This window comes from Pongo abelii, chromosome X, assembly GCF_028885655.2.
Source record: "Pongo abelii isolate AG06213 chromosome X, NHGRI_mPonAbe1-v2.0_pri, whole genome shotgun sequence".
Classification (NCBI taxonomy): Eukaryota; Metazoa; Chordata; class Mammalia; order Primates; family Hominidae; genus Pongo; species Pongo abelii.
This window is the reverse complement of record NC_072008.2, coordinates 38,238,112-38,261,812: the sequence shown is the minus strand read 5'-3', so window position 1 is coordinate 38,261,812 and position 23,701 is coordinate 38,238,112. Positions and strand designations below refer to the sequence as shown.

Below are 23,701 nucleotides of genomic sequence, written 5' to 3'. Positions count from 1 at the left end.
TAGGTAGGAAATATACTTTTGGGGAAGGCTAATGGCAGTTATTGGGGGAATATGTGGCTTTTTGCATGTTTAGATCAGAGAAGCATGCTGTTGGCAACCTAGAAGGTTAAAAAAAGTCCCCACCCACCGCTGAAAGATAAGACTCCCATGGAGATGGGCTGATTCCCTCTTTTTGGGATCCAGGATCTGACATAAAAATGGGATCCTTAATTTTGTATATCTGTTTTGCCTTCCAGCTGTGCCTGCAAGTTAAGCCCTAGAAACTGCATGCCTTAAAGACAAACTTAGAAACTGGCAAATGAAAAGTCTTACAACTACTGAATCTTTTTCTGTAGGTGTATTTATATGTGTTGTGTGTGTGTGTGTGTGTGATATTTTTAAAAACTTTAATTAGTTTAAAAATAAGAGCTTAAATCAAACATTTTGTCAGAAAAGTAAAAAGTGTAATGCCTTTTAGTACACACGACTTAAGTAATCTTTGGAAAATAAAAACAGTTTTAAAGATTATTGATAAAATAAATACATTTGGTCTAAATTTTACAGGTCAGATATCAAGTTTACTAAATGCTTTAAGGTCATAAACTGCTTCTTTGACTTCTGAAAATTGTTCAATTTACCTACTTTAGAGCATTAGATTCTAGATAAGACCTGGGGACATGTGATGTTAGCCATGCCCCCTAGCTATGCTGGAAAAAGTCAAATCTTATCTGTTGTCCTAGGCGCCACACCTGGTACATAATTAAAATCGCTTACTAACCAGGTTTTTCACCAAAAGTAAAAATTGCTAAAAGCTAACATTGTAATATGTTATTGAGACAACTGAAGAAACAGTTTTACATGCAAGGTGTGTAAAGAAACTGAAATGCATTTTTGGCAAAATATTATAATAAGTCATAGGAATATGGATTTTTTTTTTTGCCTAAAAGTTTAAAGGATTGTTTGAAGTTAGATAGGATATGCTTGAAGGTTTGAGTGAGTTGTGAAAGGCTTGTGACAAACTAATCTTTTAAAAGAAATTCTGTGTGTGACCATATTGGCTAAAGTTAAAGGGGTATTATTCAGTTCTTCCATGAATTGAACATTGGAATATAAGCACAACAGGTTTTTCTTAGAGCACTAATCTGCTTTTTAACATAAATTTGTAAAAGGTCATAAAAGGTATAAGAATCTTACCTTATGGTCAAATACTAAAATTGGGTAGATATATCTATAAAGTTTTATTAAGGATAGGGTTTAACATTAGCAGTACACTAATATAAGAATGACACTTGGCTTATTTGGTATAAAAATCATACAAGAAACATTGTCAGCATTGCCACCGAGGTAATCAAATCTCTTTGTCAATCATATCTTTTGACTGTGACTGCCCTAAGACATTTTGTCATCCACCAACAGTTGTTGTCTTATTTTAATCCTACTTAAAAGGTGGTTTATAGTCAGCTAAAGGACTTTAACAGGTGTTCTTGAATGCAGGTTTCTGATAACATTGGGGATTATGACATTAGAATAAAGAAAAAACTTTCAGGACTCTCATGAAAAGCTGAAATGTTAATAAATATCAAGCAGGACAGAAGTTAACTGCATGAATTGAGCTAATAGAAGACCAAAGTGATCTTTTTGACTTTTTGCTTAAAACGTTGCTGATCCTTTGTTTTGTTTTTCAGAGACAAGAAAACTTTTCTTTTGAGCTATTTACAGCTTTTAACAGTTGAGTAAAGTGTACTCTTGTGAACAAAATTTGAGGCATATTTGTTTCTCTCTACCTGACTTCTCCAGAATTTGAACCTATTTGTGAGTATTCTTAACTTATGGCAATACAGTTATTTGCATAAGCACAATAAGAACCTGTTTTTTTTGCAACAGGACACAATTGGAGAAACTGGTTATTTTACCAAGGCTTTGACTGGAATGATGCATTTTCCTTTAAGGAATCAAACTTGACTTGTAGAGCCAATAAAAGCCCCTTGGGAAAACTGGCCTTATATCTTGTCTACACATTCCCTGTACAGGGTTTCTGACTTGTGGTAAGTAAAGAATGTCACTTTCTAATAGGTCCAGGAGCTGCAAGTTATCTTGGGACCTCAAGAGGAGAAGAATTGGCTGGGTGCAGTGGCTCATGCCTGTAATCCCAACACTTTGGGAGGCTGAGGTGGGCAGATCACGAGGTCAGGAGTTCAAGACCAGCCTGGCGAACATAGTGAAACCCCCATCTCTACTAAAAATACAAAAAATTAGCAAGGCATGGGGGCAGGCACCTGTAATTCCAGCTACTCAGGAAGCTGAGGCAGGAGAATCACTTGAACCCGGGAGGCAGAGGTTGCAGTGAGCCGAGATTGTGCCATTGCACTCCAGCCTGGGCAACAAGAGTGAAACTCCATCTCAAAAAAAAAAAAAAAAAAGAAGAAGAAGAATTTATTCATAGGTATTTGAGGATATAAACCCATGGCTGGGCTTGGCTTTAAAAAAAGGTCTTATTTGAGATTTCTTATGGAACAGAGTTCCATCAAAGCCAATTTAAAAAGCCTATGTGAAAAATAATTATTCTTGCTGCACTTTATACAAATAATCAGGTTAAGTATAAGACTAAGGATTATTTTGCAATCAAATCGTTCTTACTATGATTTGTCTTTAATACAAATGGAAAACTGGAGAGAGAAAAATTGTGTTTCCAGAAGTATGGTACTCCTGTTATTAAATTCTAGTCTCATCAGTTGTTTTTTCTGTTGTTGTCGTTTTTTTCCTGCAATTTAGACTGACCCTGCTTATTCCTGTGAATCAATTCGTGATGTCTGACTGCATCTCAAAAGAAACAGAAGGGCTGTGTAATGTAAAAATATGGTTCAATATTCTAATTCTGGGCACATATTGGAATTGGCTAGTGACTCCATATCAGCTTGTTTCCAACAGTTGCCCAGTTCATGGAAAGCCTTCTAATTTAGTTTACTTGGAATAATTTTGCTTATTTTGCTTTACTGTTGTGGAATATATTGCTGTTGTACTCTTTGTGTCATAATGCAAAATAAGTTTACTGAAAATTTTCTTAAATTGAACACTTACTAATCTTCCAGATATCACCTTTTGTCAGAACTCAAGAGTTATGAATGGCCCTCACTGTACTGACACTTTCTAACTGAGCTCCTCTCTATGCTGAATACAAGAGACCCTAATAGTTAGGCAGGAATATCATCACCCCTGTTCAGCATGACGAAGTTACAAAAGATGGATCTTCATTCCTCTGCAACCCTTAGGATTAAGGATTCTCTTGTAAAAGGGAAGGAGAAAATGTCAGAAGTGTTTGAACCAGAGCAATGCCATCTTAAATAGGAGCTGGGTAAAATGAGGCTGAAACCTACTGGGCTGCATTCCCAGAAGGTTAAGTATTCTAAGTCACAGGATGAGACAGGAGGTCAGCACAGGGTACAGGTCATAAAGACCTCGTTGATAAAACTGTTTGCAGTGAAGAAGCTGCAAAACCAAGATGGTGACAAGAGTGACCTCTGGTCATCCTCACTGCTACACTCCCACCAGTGCCATGACAGTTTACAGATGCCATGGCAACATCAGGAAGTTACCCTGTATGATCTAAAAAGGGGAGGCATGAATAATCCACCCCTTGTTTAGCATATATTCAAGAAATAAGCATAAAAATGGACAACCAACAGCCCTTGGGGCTGCTCGGCCTATGGAGTAGCCGTTCTTTTATTCCTTTACTTTCTTAATAAACTTGTTTTCACTTTACTCTGTGGACTCACCCCCAATTCCTTCTTGTGTGAGATCCAAGAACCCTCTCTTGGGATCTGGACTGGGACCCCTTTCCAGTAACAGTCGGCTAAGGAGATCAGAAGTAGGCAAAACTCTATCAAGAAAATCAGGATGTTTTCTCCAGAAGGCAGCACTGAACTATGATCATAAATTTAGTAAAATAGAATGCAGTTGATGATAACACAGTCCTTCCGGAGAAATACAAGGTGAAGAAAAGGAGACAGTGAACCAAGGCATAGACAAGGAAGATCTAAGGAGCTAGGTGATGTCAGTGCCCATCCAGACTCCAACTAGAGAAAGGGAATGAAAATGAAAATAGTTGTTTGTTCCCTGTAGCGCATGTTCCATGCTAGGTGATGGAGCCTCATTCTGAGAAATTTTCATGCCATGAATCACTCAAATCATACAGCTAATTCCCCTTGCTCAATCTCACTTCCTCCCAGACACTTTTGATTATAAGTTGGCTTCCCATAGAGCTCTCCCTTCAGGAGTGAATGTTCTGGTCCTGTCTATGGAGTTCTCCATATTTGGTTTAGTTTGAACCCATGTCAGATCTGTTTGCTGTGTGCTAACCAAATCAAATTTTTCAGCCTTTGCACTGAAGACCAGCATCTGGACTGCAATGACTTCACCTGAGGATATATCATCATTGCATGTCTCTTTTCAGCTATTTCATACCTCACCTGGAGAATCCCTTACCCATTACACATTTTAATCAAGTAGAGAAAAAAATGAGTAATTGATCCTCATTCTTTTAGTTAAATGGGGCTAGTAAACACTAGTCAGATTAGAAGGGTGAAATTCATTTTTCTTTTATTCTTCAATTCCTAACTTAAACAGATCTCTCTCTCTTTTAATATAGATGTAGATTTTTCCCTCTGTGGCCAGTAACTTTGTTGAACTATGCTAAGCTATTTAAAAAGATGACAAGATGCTTTGTATGTCATTCTGTTGCCTTTCAGCATAGATAACTTCGGACAAGTCATTAACTTCTGATTATCAAAAAGATGTGGTAATCAAATATTCTCATAGCATCACAAAGGGACATAAGTTTAAAAAGTATCTGTTTTGAGTAACACAAACTTAAAAATAATAGGGGCCGATATTTGAATCAAAGGAAAGGGTATATCTGAATATATCTCATTACTGTGTACTTGAAATACAGCTTTAAATATAGAATGTTTCTGAGAGTGCTCTTAGGATGAAATTAATAGAAATAAAGTTAATTTCCTGTTTGTCACCATGTGACAACACAAATTAGATGAATTTTCAGCACACTTACAGAGATGTTTAGGGTGCTTAGAATACAAGCTAAATCACATATGCAAAATTCCCTTGAGGATGTCTTTCAAATAGAGGAGCAGTCATCCTGCAAGGCAGCTGTGATTGGATTACCACAAGCACAGCAGTCCACGTGACTGTCAAAAGGTGAGAACTGCCATGCTGTGGATAGAGAAAAAAGTAGTACTTTTACAACGAACCCCAGACTGAATGATTCAAAGAGAGATGCTATGGAATTACAGGCATTTCTTTGCAATAGAGCTGTTTCTTCTCACACGGGCAATTCTGTGTGGTACATTACATGGGAGTGCCATAGTCAAGATTTTTTTTTTTAATTTCACAATGATATTGATTCTCCAAATAACAATAGAGAGGCTAACAGTGCCATCAACTTCATACCAATGCTTCAAGAGCACTATCCTCAGAATGCTCCAAATAATAACCACTAACACTTATTCAACTAATTCTTATGACTTCCTAATGAAACAAATTGCTATTATTCCTATTTTATAGATGAGAAAACTGAGGCACAGAGATGTTAAGTAACTTGCCCAAGGTCAACTGGTAAGTAATTCAGAATAGTTTGGTTTCAAGGACCCTGCTTGTAACCACTACATTTGAGGCCACACAGTGACTTCATGGAACAACAGTATCCCATGAGATGTTATTAGATATTATATGGAATTGTTAACAGTGCATTGTTAACAGTGCTATATTAGTATCCCATGAGATGTTATTAGATATTATATGGAATTGTTAACAGTGCGTTGTTAACAGTGCTATATTAGTCCATTTTCATACTGCTATGAAGAAATACCTGAGACTGGGTAATTTATTTTAAAAAAAAAGCTTTAATGGACTCACATTTCCATATGGCTGGGGGGGTGCTCACAATCATGGTGGAAGGCAAAGGAGGAGCAAAGGCACGTCTTACATGGTGGCAGGCAAAAGAGTGAGTGCAGGGGAACTGCCATTTATTAAACCATCATATCTCGTGAGACTTATTCACTATCACCAGAACAGCATGGGAAAACCCATCCCCATGATTCAATTACCTCCCACCAGGTCCCTCCCACTACACGTGGGGATTATGGGAGCTACAATTCAAGAGATTTGGGTGGGGACACAGCCAAACCATATGAAGTGATGTAGTTCAACAAAAAATTTGGATATGTAGAGTTAAACCAAGTTAAATATTTTTTTTCTACAGAACTTCTCAGAGTCTTTAATGTCCACTGTGAATTTTCACAGAACTCTCAGTTTGGAAAAAGGTATTAGGTTGGTGCCAAAGTAATTGCAGTTTTTGCCGTTACTTTTAATGGTAAAAACTGCAATTACTTTTGCACCAACCTAATATTTAAGATCATTGTTTATTTTCTTGGCATTCTGTATTTTGATATTTTTAAAGAGAAGACTACTTCTACCTTTAAAAATGCTGGCTAAGAGAAAGCCTTAATAAAAATTTCAAAAGAGAAAGATTTGAAAAATAAGTTATAAGATACATTTACATTATAGCGTAATTATCAATAGTAGAAAGTTTGCAATAGTCTAAAGTTAGAAGCTGTTAGAATCTATTAGAGTTAGAAGCTCTCGAAGCTAGAAAAGACAGCAATACCAATGTTCAATTTTAAAACGAGGTATTTAAAATATATTGACATGGAAAATATCTAAGTTATATTGTGAGCTGAAAATAGACAAAATAATTATTCTTTTTAATGCAAATGCTTTTAAAACAATGCAGTAGATATATGAATGTATATAATAAATGTAAATGCATAATAAAAGGCACAGAATAATACATATTGATCATGAATCAGGTTGCATATGAAGATGAGAGTTGGATTGTTAGGGGTCAGAGAAGGGATGAAAAGGGACTTATTTCCATATTGTTTATTGTTTTGGATGTATTCATGTAACCATATATGATTTTATGTCTTTAAAAAATTTTCAAGAATCAATAAGGTGTGGTGACTGACTAGAGTAAGAAGCCAAAGAAAGAAAGAGGCCAAAAATAATGTTAAGAATTGAATCCTAGAAGAATACAATAGGGAAGATGGAGAATGTGCTGGCTTTTGTGGGAAATAATGGATTTGGGTTTCAGACATGCTGTGAATTAGGTGACACCACCGTGGTTCATCAGCATCATAGTTTTGTGCCTCCAATCTGGCTCTTCTATGTGCAATTCCAAAATACAAATTGATAATTGTTGCTCTTATACTGAATACCCTTTGATGTCTTCCCTTTGCTCTTTAAGAGTTCAAGTTGCTTAATATGGTTTACAAAACCCTTCATGATTTGTCCCTTGCTTACCTCTCTCGTATCTATCCTCTAACCACACTCAAAATTTCATTCCTCTAAAAAAGCCATAATCTTCCTCACCTCCAGATCTTCCTATTTGTAAGACTCTGCCTGGAATACTTCCCCCATTTCTCCATCTCCTAATTCCTAAGTATCCACAGGGATCTACTTAAATGGCTGACTCCTAGTTTAGCTTAGCTATCTATGATAAACTGAATAATGGCTCCCAGAGAAGTCCACATCCTTATCCCCAGAACCTGTGAATATGTTTCCTTAGATGGCAAAACTTTGCAGATGTGATTACGTGAAAGGTCTTGAGATAAAGAGATTAGCCTGGATTACATGGGTGATCCCAATGTAATCACAATGATCCTTACAAGAGGGAGGTAGTAGAGTTAAAGTCAGAAAAGCAGGTGTGACGACATAAGCAGAGGCTGAGGTGATGGGCTTTGAAGTTGGAGGAACAGCCACAAGCCAAGGAATGCAGATGACCTCAGAAGCTGGAAAAGACAAGGAAACAGATTCTCCTGCAGGCTCCAGAAGAAATGAAACCCTGCTAACACCATGACTTTAGTCTCCCAAGACTCATTTTGGACTTTTAACCTTCAGAATTGTAAGATAATACACTGTGCTGTTTTAAGACAATATGTTTGTGGTGATCGGCTACAGCAGCAATTGGAAACTCATAGTATCTATCCAATACATTTTCATACTTCTCTTATAGTAACATTGTATCAGTTGGGATAGGCTAATACAGCCTTATTCAAAGTGTGGGTTGCAGACCAGTGCAGGTCTGTAAAGTTACTGGTTTGCAATTATATAAGTAAAGAAATTGAGAATAAGCATTTAGAAATTTTTATAGTAATTTGACAGAGTAATTTTAAATCTGTTGAATCTAATGAAAATTTGTACTTGAATGTTTATGTATTTCATGTCTCATTTATCTGCTAATTTATTTAAATTGTATTTTACAAAAATACTATTCTATTCAGGTTGAAAATAAAAGTAACAAACAATCTGATCCTTCATCACAGACATTTTGAGCAATACTGGGGTAGACTATGTTGTGACACAAATAACTCGCAAATTGCAACAGCTTGTAACAGCACAGGTTTATTTCATATTTCTTGGTCATGCTATATATCCCTCAAGAATCCAGGCTGTTTAGGTAGCTACCATCTTGAATACTGCCAGTTGTCACACCAGAGGGAAAAAAGAGTTCTGAAAGGTCTCATAGTAGGAATTAAATGTCCTGGCCTGGAAGTGAAAAACATTATTTCTACTTACAACTCCTTAAACAGAACTGATGGTCACTTAGCCCTACCCAATTACAAGGGGGCCAGTAAATGGTATCCTACCATCTGCCTACAAGAGGAAGAAATCGTAAATATTTGGTGAACAATGCTAAGGACTATGCCAAGCACTCATCATGCTGATTTAAAATGCTGATTGTAACCAACATGCATTGGTTTTCCCTGCTAATGTCTAAGCTCTGTGGGATATCTCGTTTTGTCTTGATCAGCCCTGTATTCCTAACACCTCACAACACCTGACACCATAGTAGGTATTTGAAAATATTGCCAAATGAATAAATTTATGAATTAAATGCAAAATAAGACATTTGAGAAGTGATGCCTAAAATGAAAATTGGAATATAGCCCCTCACCACAGGGCCTGGCAAGCAAAACTAAAGACTCCTCAAAGGGCTTCTGCAATACTTGTATACATCCCATTATATGCAGTAGAGATTCATAAACATTGTTGGGAACAGTTGATCCCTTAGATAATCAGTGACAACTATAGGCTCTCTACCTCAAAAATATACACATACATTCTAATGACAAAGGGAGGTAATTTCAGGGGTTTATAAACTGTGGTCATCCAAGGGCTTATGGTCCACCGGGTAAGCAATGCTAATACAACATCTTCAGAATAAAAGACTGACTTTGTGTACCCTCTCAGAGTTGTTGTTGGAGAAAGTGTGGGGTAAGGGAAAGGGTGTGGGCTTTGGAAACTAATGGAATTAAAATTCTACTCCCTGAGATAATAACATAGACGTGCTACTTTGTCTTTGCATCTCAGTTTATTCATCTGTTAAATGGGCATATTAATATCTACTTCCTGGGTTTGAAGAATATATCATTTGAATATTAAAATGAGTTAATGTATAAAAAGTGTCTAGCACAATGCCTGGCACATAACAGATGCTCAGAAAATTTAGACCCCTCCATCGTTTCTATTCTCAACAAAGTTAAGCAATACGTCATTAAAATGCATCAGTCCAATACAAACCTCCATTCCCTTTGATTCACAAAATACTCAGAGGTCTCTGGCTTCCTAGACTTTCTATTAAGAATTTATAAATCTTAGCAATTCCTTAGAAACATCATAATTTTTAATTAATACCATTATTAATAATACTAATATTCTTTTTATATGTGATGGCAGGCTTGAAGGCTCACAATACAAAGGCAGTGAAAAAAACTTGGGATACAAGATTACTTATGCAGTATGGTCCCAATTATATTAAAATAAATATATGTGTATATATATATATATACACACACACACACACACACACACATATATGTATTATAGAAGAAAGAATGAGAAAAAACAAGCCAAAATATTAAGTATATTTCTGGATAGTTATATTATAAATGTATTTTAATATCTTCTTTATAATTTTCTTTATATGTTTTTACAATGAATACATGTTACATATAAAATCAGTTAAAAAAATACAGCAAATGGCATTTCTGTCAAAAATATCTTATAGCCATATTACCTCTGCTTCATATGTCATGATACACAATGCATATATCCACTGATTATCAATAATTATCATGCTAGGCTACAACACAGGAAAAGAACAGTATGAGTGCCATATAGCTTTGAAGTTAATAAATCTAGTTCTTAAAGTGATGTTTAATTCAAAAAGACATGTTCAGTCTGAAGAAAATATAAAACCAAAGAACAGATAGAATGAGTTATAGAGCATGTAAATGTTCGTGCAGTAAACATGTATAGAACCGTGTGTCAGAAACTATGTTGGGCCAGGCACAGTGGCTCAGGTCTATAATCCCAGCTCTTTGGGAGGCTGAAGCAGGCGGATCACCTGAGCTCAGAAGTTCGAAACCAGCCTGGGCAATATAATGAGATCTCATCTCTGCTATAAATACAAAAGTTAGTTGGGCATGGTGGCACACACCTGTAGTTCCAGCTACTTGGGAGGCTGAGGCACCTGGGCTGAGGCACCCTCCACCCGGAAGGTGGAGGGTGCAGTGAGCCAAGATCACGCCACTGCACTCCAGCCTGGGTGACAGAGTGAGACTTTGTCTCAAACAAACAAACAAACAAATAAAAAACAAAAAAAGAAACTGTGCTGGATCTAGGGAATACATTCATGAAGAATGCATAGGTTCTGTTTTCAAGAGTCTTCTCTATTTTCTATTATTTTCTAGTGGAGTCAAACATAAACATAAAATCACAGTTTCATAAATCCCAATTTTGGCTTTGAGAACATAAAGGAAAAAACAATTAGGAAGAAAAAAGTGGTCATTCTAGGTTGTAAAGACAGCAAATGTGAAAAAGTCATAAGAACACACAACTAGTCCAGAAGAAATAGTGACTAACTCCAGGTCTGGGGTCTGGGTTAATATTGGAAAGCTAAGAGAAAGGGGGATGTCAGAGTGAGAGGAATTTGGCATCCAAACAAAGAATATAGACTTTATCTAGTATTTTTCAAACTGTATCTTCAGGAATGTTTTCTTAGGAAACACAGCGAAAGAGGCTGAGTGGCCAAGCCTGTGGCGCCGACGCCTGCTTCAAACAGAGCAGCTCCATTTTCATCTGTTCTATAAGTTGGATTTCCTGATAGGATTTTATTTGAAGGAAGAATTCCATGACCTTAAGAAGCCTGAAAACTGTTCTCATGCCATCAAGCTGTTGAAGCTTTAAAGCCAAGGAACAGCACAATCATATTTGAATTTTTGATTTGTTTTTTTTTTTAACATTTTTCTTTTTATTATTATTATTATACTTTAGGCTCTATGGTACATGTGTGCAATGTGCAGGTAAGTTACATATGTATACATGTGCCATGCTGGTGCGCTGCACCCACCAACTCGTCATCTAGCATTAGGTATAGCTCCCAGTGCTATCCCTCCCCCCTCCCCCCACCCCACAACAGTCCCCGAAGTGTGATGTTCCCCTTCCTGTGTCCATGTGTTCTCATTGTTCAATTCCCACCTATGAGTGAGAATATGTGGTGTTTGGTTTTTTGTTCTTGCGATAGTTTACTGAGAATGATGATTTCCAATTTCATCCATGTCCCTACAAAGGACATGAACTCATCATTTTTTATGGCTGCATAGTATTCCATGGTGTATATGTGCCACATTTTCTTAATCCAGTCTATCATTGTTGGACATTTGGCTTGGTTCCAAGTCTTTGCTATTGTGAATAATGCTGCAATAAAAATACATGTGCATGTGTCTTTATAGCAGCATGATTTATAGTCCTTTGGGTATATACCCAGTAATGGGATGGCTGGGTCAAATGGAATTTCTAGTTCTAGATCCCTGAGGAATCGCCACACTGACTTCCACAAGGGTTGAACTAGTTTACAGTCCCACCAACAGTGTAAAAGTGTTCCTATTTCTCCACATCCTCTCCAGCACCTGTTGTTTCCTGACTTTTGAATGATTGCCATTCTAACTGGTGTGAGATGGTATCTCATTGTGGTTTTGATTTGCATTTCTCTGATGGCCAGTGATGGTGAGCATTTTTTCATGTGTTTTTTGGCTGCATAAATGTCTTCTTTTGAGAAGTGTCTGTTCATGTCCTTCGCCCACTTTTTGATGGGGTTGTTTGTTTTTTTTCTTGTAAATTTGTTGGAGTTCATTGTAGATTCTGGATATTAGCCCTTTGTCAGATGAGTAGGTTGCGAAAATTTTCTCCCATTTTGTAGGTTGCCTGTTCACTCTGATGGTAGTTTCCTTTGCTGTGCAGAAGCTCTTGAGTTTAATTAGATCCCATTTGTCAATTTTGGCTTTTATTGCCATTGCTTTTGGTGTTTTAGACATGAAGTCCTTGCCCATGCCTATGTCCTGAATGGTAATGCCTAGATTTTCTTCTAGGGTTTTTATGGTTTTAGGTCTAACATTTAAGTCTTTAATCCATCTTGAATTGATTTTTGTATAAGGTGTAAGGAAGGGATCCAGTTTCAGCTTTCTACATATGGCTAGCCAGTTTTCCCAGCACCATTTATTAAATAGGGAATCCTTTCCCCATTTCTTGTTTTTGTCAGGTTTGTGAAAGATCAGATAGTTGTAGATATGTGGCATTATTTCTGAGGGCTCTGTTCTGTTCCATTGATCTATATCTCTGTTTTGGTACCAGTACCATGCTGTTTTGGTTACTGTAGCCTTGTAGTATAGTTTGAAGTCAGGTAGTGTGATGCCTCCAGCTTTGTTCTTTTGGCTTAGGATTGACTTGGCAATGCGGGCTCTTTTTTCGTTCCATGTGAACTTTAAAGTAGTTTTTTCCAATTCTGTGAAGAAAGTCATTGGTAGCTTGATGGGGATGGCATTGAATCTGTAAATTACCTTGGGAAGGATGGCCATTTTCATGATATTGATTCTTCCTACCCATGAGCATGGAATGTTCTTCCATTTGTTTGTATCCTCTTTTATTTCCTTGAGCAGTGGTTTGTAGTTCTCCTTGAAGAGGTCCTTCACATCCCTTGTAAGTTGGATTCCTAGGTATTTTATTCTCCTTGAAGCAATTGTGAATGGGAGTTCACTCATGATTTGGCTCTCTGTTTGCCTATTATTGATGTATAAGAATGCTTGTGATTTTTGTACATTGATTTTGTATCCCAAGACTTTGCTGAAGTTGCTTATCAGCTTAAGGAGATTTTGGGCTGAGACAATGGGGTTTTCTAGATATACTATCATGTCATCTGCAAACAGGGACAATTTGACTTCCTCTTTTCCTAATTGAATACCCTTGATTTCCTTCTCTTGCCTAATTGCCCTGGCCAGAACTTCCAACACTATGTTGAATAGAAGTGGTGAGAGAGGGCATCCCTGTCTTGTGCCAGTTTTCAAAGGGAATGCTTCCAGTTTTTGCCCATTCAGTATGATATTGGCTGTGGGTTTGTCATAAATAGCTCTTATTATTTTGAGATACATCCCATCAATACCTAATTTATTGAGAGTTTTTAGCATGAAGGGTTGTTGAATTTTTTCAAAGGCCTTTTCTGCATCTATGGAGATAATCATGTGGTTTTTGTCTTTGGTTCTGTTTATATGCTGGATTACATTTATTGATTTGCGTATATTGAACCAGCCTTGCATCCCAGGGATGAAGCCCACTTGATCATGGTGGATAAGCTTTTTGATGTGCTGCTGGATTCTGTTTGCCAGTATTTTATTGAGGATTTTTGCATCAATGTTCATCAAGGATATTGGTCTAAAATTCTCTTTTTTTGTTGTGTCTCTGCCAGGCTTTGGTATCAGGATGATGCTGGCCTCATAAAATGAGTTAAGGAGGATTCCCTCTTTTTCTATTGATTGGAATAGTTTCAGAAGGAATGGTACCAGCTCCTCCTTGTACCTCTGGTAGAATTCGGCTGTGAACCCATCTGGTCCTGGACTTTTTTTGGTTGGTAAGCTATTGATTATTGCCACAATTTCAGCTCCTGTTATTGGTCTATTCAGAGATTCAACTTCTTCCTGGTTTAGTCTTGGGGGGGTGTATGTGTTGAGGAATTTATCCATTTCTTCTAGATTTTCTAGTTTATTTGTGTAGAGGTGTTTGTAATATTCTCTGATGGTAGTTTGTATTTCTGTGGGATCCGTGGTGATATCCCCTTTATCATTTTTTATTGCATCTATTTGATTCTTCTCTCTTTTTTTCTTTATTAATCTTGCTAGCGGTCTATCAATTTTGTTGATCCTTTCAAAAAACCAGCTCCTGGATTCATTGATTTTTTGAAGGGTTTTTTGTGTCTCTATTTCCTTCAGTTCTGCTCTGATTTTAGTTATTTCTTGCCTTCTGCTAGCTTTTGAATGTGTTTGCTCTTGCTTTTCTAGTTCTTTTAATTGTGATGTTAGGGTGTCAATTTTGGATCTTTCCTGCTTTCTCTTGTGGGCATTTAGTGCTATAAATTTCCCTCTACACACTGCTTTGAATGCATCCCAGAGATTCTGGTATGTTGTGTCTTGGTTCTCGTTGGTTTCAAAGAACATCTTTATTTCTGCCTTCATTTCGTTATGTACCCAGTAGTCATTCAGGAGCAGGTTGTTCAGTTTCCACGTAGTTGAGCGGTTTTGAGTGAGATTCTTAATCCTGAGTTCTAGCTTGATTGCACTGTGATCTGAGAGATAGTTTGTTATAATTTCTGTTCTTTTACATTTATTGAGGAGAGCTTTACTTCCAAGTATGTGGTCAATTTTGGAATAGGTGTGGTGTGGTGCTGAAAAAAATGTATATTCTGTTGATTTGGGGTGGAGAGTTCTGTAGATGTCTATTAGGTCCGCTTGGTGCAGAGCTGAGTTCAATTCCTGGGTATCCTTGTTGACTTTCTGTCTCGTTGATCTGTCTAATGTTGACAGTGGGGTGTTAAAGTCTCCCATTATTAATGTGTGGGAGTCTAAGTCTCTTTGTAGGTCACTCAGGACTTGCTTTATGAATCTGGGTGCTCCTGTATTGGGTGCATATATATTTAGGATAGTTAGCTCTTCTTGTTGAATTAATCCCTTTACCATTATGTAATGGCCTTCTTTGTCTCTTTTGATCTTTGTTGGTTTAAAGTCTGTTTTATCAGAGACTAGGATTGCAACCCCTGCCTTTTTTTGTTTTCCATTTGCTTGGTAGATCTTCCTCCATCCTTTTATTCTGAGCCTATGTGTGTCTCTGCACGTGAGATGGGTTTCCTGAATACAGCACACTGACGGGTCTTGAGTCTTTATCCAATTTGCCAGTCTGTGTCTTTTAATTGGAGCATTTAGTCCATTTACATTGAAAGTTAATATTGTTATGTGTGAATCTGATCCTGTCATTATGATGTTAGCTGGTTATTTTGCTCGTTAGTTGATGCAGTCTCTTCCTAGTCTCGATGGTCTTTACATTTCGGTATGATTTTTCAGTGGCTGGTACCGGTTGTGCCTTTCCATGTTTAGCGCTTCCTTCAGGAGCTCTTTTAGGGCAGGCCTGGTGGTGACAAAATCTCTCAGCATTTGCTTGTCTGTAAAGTATTTTATTTCTCCTTCACTTATGAAGCTTAGTTTGGCTGGATATGAAATTCTGGGTGGAAAATTCTTTTCTTTAAGAATGTTGAATATTGGCCCCCACTCTCTTCTGGTTTGTAGGGTTTCTGCCGAGAGATCTGCTGTTAGTCTGATGGGCTTCCCTTTGATGGTAACCCGACCTTTCTCTCTGGCTGCCCTTAACATTTTTTCCTTCATTTCAACTTTGGTGAATCTGACAATTATGTGTCTTGGAGTTGCTCTTCTCGAGGAGTATCTTTGTGGTGTTCTCTGTATTTCCTGAATCTGAATGTTGGCCTGCCTTGCTAGATTGGGGAAGTTCTCCTGGATAATATCCTGCAGAGTGTTTTCCAACTTGTTTCCATTCTCCCCGTCACTTTCAGGTACACCAATCAGACGTAGATTTGGTCTTTTCACATAGTCCCACATTTCTTGGAGGCTTTGCTCGTTTCTTTTTATTCCTTTTTCTCTAAACTTCCCTTCTCGCTTCATTTCATTCATTTCATCTTCCAGGGCTGATACCCTTTCTTCCATTTGATTGCATTGGCTCCTGAGGCTTCTGCATTCTTCACATAGTTCTCGAGCCTTGGTTTTCAGCTCCATCAGCTCCTTTAAGCACTTCTCTGTATTGGTTATTCTAGTTATACATTCTTCTAAATTTTTTTCAAAGTTTTCAACTTCTTTGCCTTTGGTTTGAATATCCTCCCGTAGCTCGGAGTAATTTGATCGTCTGAAGCCTTCTTCTCTCAGCTCATCAAAGTCATTCTCCGTCCAGCTTTGTTCCGTTGCTGGTGAGGAACTGCGTTCCTTTGGAGGAGGAGAGGTACTCTGCTTTTTAGAGTTTCCAGTTTTTCTGCTCTGTTTTTTCTCCATCTTTGTGGTTTTATCTACTTTTGGTCTTTGATGATGGTGCTGTACAGATGGGTTTTTGGTGTGGATGTCCTTTCTGTTAGTTTTCCTTCTAACAGACAGGACCCTCAGCTGCAGGTCTGTTGGAGTACCTGGCCGGCAGTGTGAGGTGTCAGTCTGCCCCTGCTGGGGGGTGCCTCCCAGTTAGGCTGCTCGGGGGTCAGGGGTCAGGGATCCACTTGAGGAGGCAGTCAGCCTGTTCTCAGATCTCCAGCTGCGTGCTGGGAGAACCACTGCTCTCCTCAAAGCTGTCAGACAGGGACATTTAAGTCTGCAGAGGTTACTGCTGTCTTTTTGTTTGTCTGTGCCCTGCCCCCAGAGGTGGAGCCTACAGAGGCAGGCAGGCCTCCTTGAGCTGTGGTGGGCTCCACCCAGTTCAAGCTTCCAGGCTGCTTTGTTTACCTAAGCGAGCCTGGGCAATGGCGGGCGCCCCTCCCCCAGCCTCGCTGCCGACTTGCTGTTTGATCTCAGACTGCTGTGCTAGCAATCAGCAAGACTCCGTGGGCATAGGACCCTCTGAGCCAGGTGTGGGCTATACTCTCCTGGGGCACCGTTTCCTAAGCCGGTCGGATAAGCACAGTATTCGGGTGGGAGTGGCCCGATTTTCCAGGTGCAGTCTGTCACCCCTGGAAAGGGAACTCCCTGACCCCTTGCGCTTCCCGAGTGAGGCAATGCCTCGCCCCTGCTTCGGCTGGCGCACGGTGCACTCACCCACTGACTTGCGCCCACTGTCTGGCACTCCCTAGTGAGATGAACACGGTACCTCAGATGGAAATGCAGAAATCACCCGTCTTCTGCGTCGCTGGCGCTGGGAGCTGTAGACCGGAGCTGTTCCTATTCGGCCATCTTGGCTCCTCCCCCTCCTGAATTTTTGATTTGTTTCTTGAAAGACCAGCACTCAGTGATTGGATGAAAGAGAGGGGAATGGTCAGGTAGACAAAATGAGGAGGCTCTTGCAGAAGTGCCAGGGAGAGATTAGGAACTAAAGCTGTGTAGTGGGAAGGGAAATAAGAGTCACTTTTGAGACGTTTTAGAATAATCTCAATAAGATCCAGCGACCTCCTAGATGTGGGTGGTATGGAAGAGAAAAGAGAGTGACTCTGAGGTTTCCAGCATGGGGAACTGCAAAGGTTCTTAAATTTTAGTGTGCATAAGAATACCTAAGTGTATTGTTAAAAATAGATTTCTGGGTGTCTATCTCCAGAGAGCCTGATTTAGTAACACTGGGGTAAAGCCTAGAAATGTTGATGATAATACTGTTCACAGTGATGGAGAGTAAAAGACAAAAAAAGTTGAAAGAGAAAAAAAGTAATTAATTGCAATTTAGATATGTTGAGGTCTGGATACTTATGATGCAACAACAAAGGTACTTATGATGCAACAACAAAGACCTGTCCAGAAAGTCATTTAGAATAGGAAACTTCCCATAAACTGTTTATAGCTTATCAGATGTCTATACTAGAGGTATTTAACTGGGAATCATTGGTGCCTAGATGGTGGATGGTGGCTGATGCTGTGCAAGCAAGTGAGATTACCAGGAAGAGAAGTGAAAGGGGCAAAAGATAGAATCATGAGAAGCAACAATATTTAAAGAATGGACAGAGTGTGGCAGGCCAGGTCTCACTAACGCAGGCCTCCATAACAACTGTTTTAGCACTGACTGAGTGGTGAAGTTAAATATTAAAAGCTGATAGAGCCAGTGCCCTTATACAAAGGCTGGACGGTAACAAAACCCCACCAAGAGTTTTGCCCAGGCCTTTCCTGGGCCTTGAAGTAAGGCAAGATAATGAAGGAATTCTTAACAGGACCCATTTAGAATAAAACAAACTTTATTGGGGGTCTGAAGAAATGCCCCAGACCTCCACAAACAAGTTTATTGGGGGTCTGAAGGAACTCCCCAGACCTCCATGATTTAGCAGGAGACAAGATAAGGGTAATCACCCCCGGCACCTGGACCCATTTAGATTAAGTAAATTTACTGAGGCTCCAGAGGAAGGTCTTTAGGAGTCAGATCTTAGTTATAGATTAGAAGAAGTAAATCACTTATGTCTTTAGATGAATGCACACTTACATGTAGACATATAGCTTAGAAGGTATATAAGCTCTTTGTCAAAAATATCTCCAGACCAACTCAAAATTACGAAGTCAAAAAACTTTGTAATTTTGAGTTGGTCTGGAGATATTTTTCAGCTGTACCCAGTTACAGAAATAAACTTCCTTCTTTCCCAGCTTATCTGAATCTCGTTATCGGGCCATGAGAATAAGCAGCCTGATCTTTGGTTTGGTCCAGGAACAAGAGGAATAAATGAGATGATGAAAGAGACTGAAGAGGGATGATCAACAGAATGGGAGGAGCAGTTAGTTAAGTCTAATGAACTGGGAGTCAAGTATATCACACAGAGTCAATGATGTAGGTTATTGCTAAGTTCAGATTTCAAAGTAAACTGTTAACAACACCTCCAGCTGCAAGAAGTATCACACTAAATCCAGAATCTCTGAAAAATGCACCATATCAATACATTCAGCCTAGTCCAGTGTTATATTACATCTTCCTTGGCCTAACATTCTAGGTTTCTAATGATATAAATTAGTAAATCCTGGAATTATTTTGGTGCATAATCTAATTCCATCCAGGTCAGACTTTGTACTTGTTCCCCTGGAGCATGCTGAAAGCTGACCACAGTTGCGGGCCTTGTGGCAATGGGGATTGGTTGGAAGAAGGAAGTGGGTTTTGAGAATGGGTAACCTCTCACATCAAAAAACAACAACAACAACAACAAAATTGGCTGAAAAATCAACCATTAGTTAGGAGATCTAAAGTTGTCATAGATTAAGACATAAGGAAAAAACAGTTCAAGATGGATGTCTAAGAGGATGCTCTGCAATAGAGGCTTATTGTGCAGGAGACCACCTGAAGCCTGGAGAATTTTGAAATCATGCATATTCAGGCATTAACATAGCATAGATCGTTTTTGCAGCATTCAAAGTGAGTTAGTGTTGGAAAATAAGCAGAAATGCCTTCATACATATGAAATGCATGGTCAGACAGCTCTTGAAAGTTCAATGTTCTGAACAAACACCTTAATGTAAGTAGCTTGAAGGTGAGTGTAAGAAGATACAATATTCTACCTGTACGTTTGGTGAACCACCATCCAATCCCAATTAACCAAGCTCTCTATATGGATTGCAGATTACTCTTAGGGAATCTTGCTTCCAAGATCATAGAGACATGACCTAACTGAAAATGCATGAAGGTCTTTTGTGGACACCCACCCATGCTATCACCCAGGAGAGCAGCTTGAAGCTCTAGGGAGATGTATTTTTAAACTAAAAGTGAAGTTGACCCTCATCTGCCCAGATCTCTCCTCTAGAGGAGGAGTTATACATAAATATAGCCAGCTTGCTGCCCCTCATACTTGGTTAGGATTCCTATAAGTCTGATTGATAATGTCATGTCTGCCACATGTAGCAAGGAGCTGTGGAGAGTAAGATGAGCAACATTTCTGCTCCTTAAAGGTGGCTTTCCCCCATGGTCTATATTAGAGGTTGGCAAACTTTTTCTATTAAGGAACAATTAGTAAATATTTTAGACTTTTTGCGCCAAGAGCCAAAACCATAGCTATTTTGTGGATAATTATGCATCAATCAAGAAAATAAATGTCTGCCAATATTTTACCGATGAGATTAAAAATATAACAATAATAATTGAGTACAGTTATTTCATAGCATAGATCTACTAAAGAGAAGAATGGAATTTTAGGGCACATAACATCTAACTTAAAGTGAGCATTCCTATCATTAAAATTAATGATAGTAGGTCTAGCCCCATTCCAGACCTACTGAATTTGAATCTAAATTTTAACAAGGTCCCCCAGTGATTTGTACCTTAAAGTTCAAGGCCATTCTGGTCTAGAGTTTCTTAATACTTTTTTGGCTTATATTTTTATCACTTTAGAGAAGATAGTGAAAGCTGTGGATCCTAGAAAAAGTTCACAAATCATTTGAAGTTCATTCAAGACTCCTACAAGGTCTGTGGCTTTGAGATTAAGACCCCAGGGATTCTGTGGACACGCCCACCCAGGGCAAAAGTGTTCTGAAATTAGATTGTGGTGATGGTTAAACGCACTGTGAATAGACTAAAAAAAAAAAACATTGAATTGTACACTTCAAATGGGTGAATTGTATAGGATGTACATTATATCTCACAAAAGCTGCTTTTCAAAAAAATAGAATCTCTTGAGTTTGTGTTCCACGGATTTTTTTTTTAACGTCCTATGGGGTTCCAATGGACACCTCAAGTAGAGAATTGCAAAGAGTCAGGTTTTGGAGTCAGGAAGCTCTGAGTTCAAATCCCAGCTTTGGCACTTACTATGTTACAGAAACGAAGTTACTTAACCTCTCTGAACCTCAGTTTCTTTTCATACAGGGTGGAGATAATAGTAGTACTAACTTCACAGGGTTTTGAGGAGGATCAAAAGGAACTTCTAACGCAAAATTCCTGGAAGATTCCTTGTCACATGCACTTTTTCATGTGAAATGGTGGGATTCCTCAGATATCAAATGCAAAGCCAAAAATAATTACATGCTTTGCATTATTCAAGTCATAATTAATCACACATGTCATATTATCCATGTTGTACTATATTTTCCACTTAAATGTATATTTTCTGCTCCATTATTATACTTGCCTTAATGCTTTTTCCTTATGTGTCATGGTAATAATGATAGTGAACACTCAGCACTTATATACAAGTTTCAGGCCCTGTTATGAATTCTTGATTTATACATATGAACAGTTCAATCTTTACATTGTGAAAGGAAAATAAATCTCTGGACCCCAAAATCACTAAGCCAAAGGGAAAAGTCAAGCTGGGAACTGCATTGGGCAAACCTGCCTCCCATTCTACTTCTAAATAAGATACCTACAAAGATAAAAAATAAGATACCTACAAAGATAAAAAAGACAGGGAGAACTCAAAGTCATCCCTCTGTCACAGAAGACAAATGTGTATCTGATTGCTTCCTTTGCCCTGTTTTTTCACTAAGCCAGGCTAAGGCATAAGTGACTATTCCTGTAAATTGTGCTTATCAAAATATCAAAACAATGCAACCATTTGTCTCTTATCTACCTGTGACCTGGAAGCCCCCTCCCTGCTTAGAGTTGTCCCGCCTTTCTTGACTGAACCAATGTTCATCTTACCTATACTGATTGATGTCTCACGGCTCCCTAAAATGTATAAAACCAAGCTGCATCCCAATCACCTTGGGCACACGTCGTCAGGACCTCCTGAGGCTGTATCATGGGCATATCCATAATCCTGGCAAAACAAACTTTGTAAATTGATTGAGACCTGTCTCAGATACCTTTTGGTTTACAATATCAATTATTTGATTTAGATACTTTCACTATTCCCGTATTACAGGTAGGAAAACCAAGGCAGAGGGAAGTTAAGTAACTTGTCCAATGTTACACAGCTTGTAAGTGGTGAAGCTGGAATCTGACTAAGGGGTCTGACTCTATTGACTGTGCTCTTGACCACTATAATATACTGTAGAATTGAATATACATACATATCATATATATATTATATATAGTAATACAACAATACAACAATATTATATATAACATAATATACAACATAACACACAGGTGTGTGTGTGTTTAATTTTGTATTGGTCAAATTTATACCAGTGCCCAGCACTCCTGCTTTGAAGGGTACACACTTGTACATACCAAAAGAGTTTTATTATATGACAGTGTAGAGAGGATGTAGGATATGACATCAGAGCAGATTGCCCTGACTAAAGAAAGAAATAAAAGCTGAAGCAGTGGTCAGAGTGTGGAGAGGGTAGAGAGGGAAATGAGACTGGGGAGGGCCTGATGCTACCTGGCTCCTGTGAGCAGGAACAGGGGGAGCTAAGCTAGGAGAGGAGGAGTTGGTGGTGGTTGAGGGACTAGGAGGACTGAGGGGGCCAGTAGATCTAGGGGCCTTGAGTAATGATGAGGGGCCCAAAGAATGCAGGGTCCCCTTAAGAAAAGATCATGGAGAGGAAGCCAATCAGTGAGATGCTGGAGATGGGGTGAGGTCAGTGACAGGTTCACAGATACCAGTATAGATTGGGTGAGCCTGAGAATCAGGGAGAAAGGTAAAAATTGGTGCAGCAGGAAAAAATACCACAGGAAGATGCCTTTGGAAGTTATTTAAGCTGACCAAAGTGACTCTGGTACAAAGCAGGAACTCTGGTTTAAATCTTGGCTCTAAAATTTCTGAGAAACATGACTGAACCTCTGTATGCCTTGGTTACATAGAAAACACTTGAATAGTTCTTGAGTCATGGTAAATCCTCAGAAAGTGTGAGCCTTTGCCATTATCATTAGGGGCAGTACTGAACCTACATTTCATGTTTGCTGACCCAGGTTCAACATTTTTCCCAGTATAAGCAGTGAAAGATTATCACTAGACGTTATTCTCACTGTTCAGGAACCTACTCTGTAGGTCTGAGTTGAGCCAATATTTAGTTATATCCTATTGTGCTTAAGTATAAAGCCATACATATGACTATTATTCACAAGAACAATAAGAGTCAGATGGGAATTCACTTGAAAGAAAATCAATAGCTGTTTGGTTGTTGTATATAACTGATTTAGAAATAACCTTCCTGTGTTTGGAGCTCAAACTCTGTAACAGTCAACAAAAGTAATTAGATGGCAGCTGTGAGTAGTTCAAAGCAAATTAAATTCTTCCTTCTTGAACATGGCTAATGCAAACAGGACATCCCAATCTGTATTTTTTCCATATTAATGTCTGGACTTCCTTGTATTTAAGATCAATAGTATTCTCCCTGTACTGGTCTCTCAATTAGTGGGAAGTGATTCTTCATCACAAAATGGTTTTTTTAGTACATATCTAGTTCTAGTCAAAATATGCAACTTAAAAATTATACATTTGTTTGTGGCCACAGACATCTTTGGATATACCATTATCTGTTGAAAGTTGGGAAAAACGCCTATTTTGCAATAGGCTCTTACTGCTTTGTTTGAAAACTGATCTTTGATATAATGTCACTTGATTTAATGAAATCAATTTCAAAAATTTTAATCATATACTGATTTTAATGTAACTTCACACCAGGGAGAGAAGACTATTGTTGTACATAAATAGCTCTTAGGGGGA

General features: G+C 38.4%; 1 protein-coding gene across 15 annotated transcripts in view; it reads right to left on the bottom strand.

Annotated features, from left to right (window-relative positions):
* SYTL5 (synaptotagmin like 5) overlaps nucleotides 1-23,701 on the bottom strand; it is a 242,492-nt gene that overhangs the window by 99,997 nt on the left and 118,794 nt on the right. Inside the window, exon 1 of one of the 15 annotated variants that reach the window (XM_054544452.2) lies at nucleotides 21,727-21,882. The exons of 13 other annotated variants lie outside the window; for them this stretch is intronic. The gene's annotated coding sequence lies outside the window, so the exon portion shown is untranslated. Of the gene's footprint in view, nucleotides 1-21,726; nucleotides 21,883-23,701 lie in introns of those variants that run through there. One more of the 15 variants, XM_063721207.1, reaches the window with a different exon arrangement.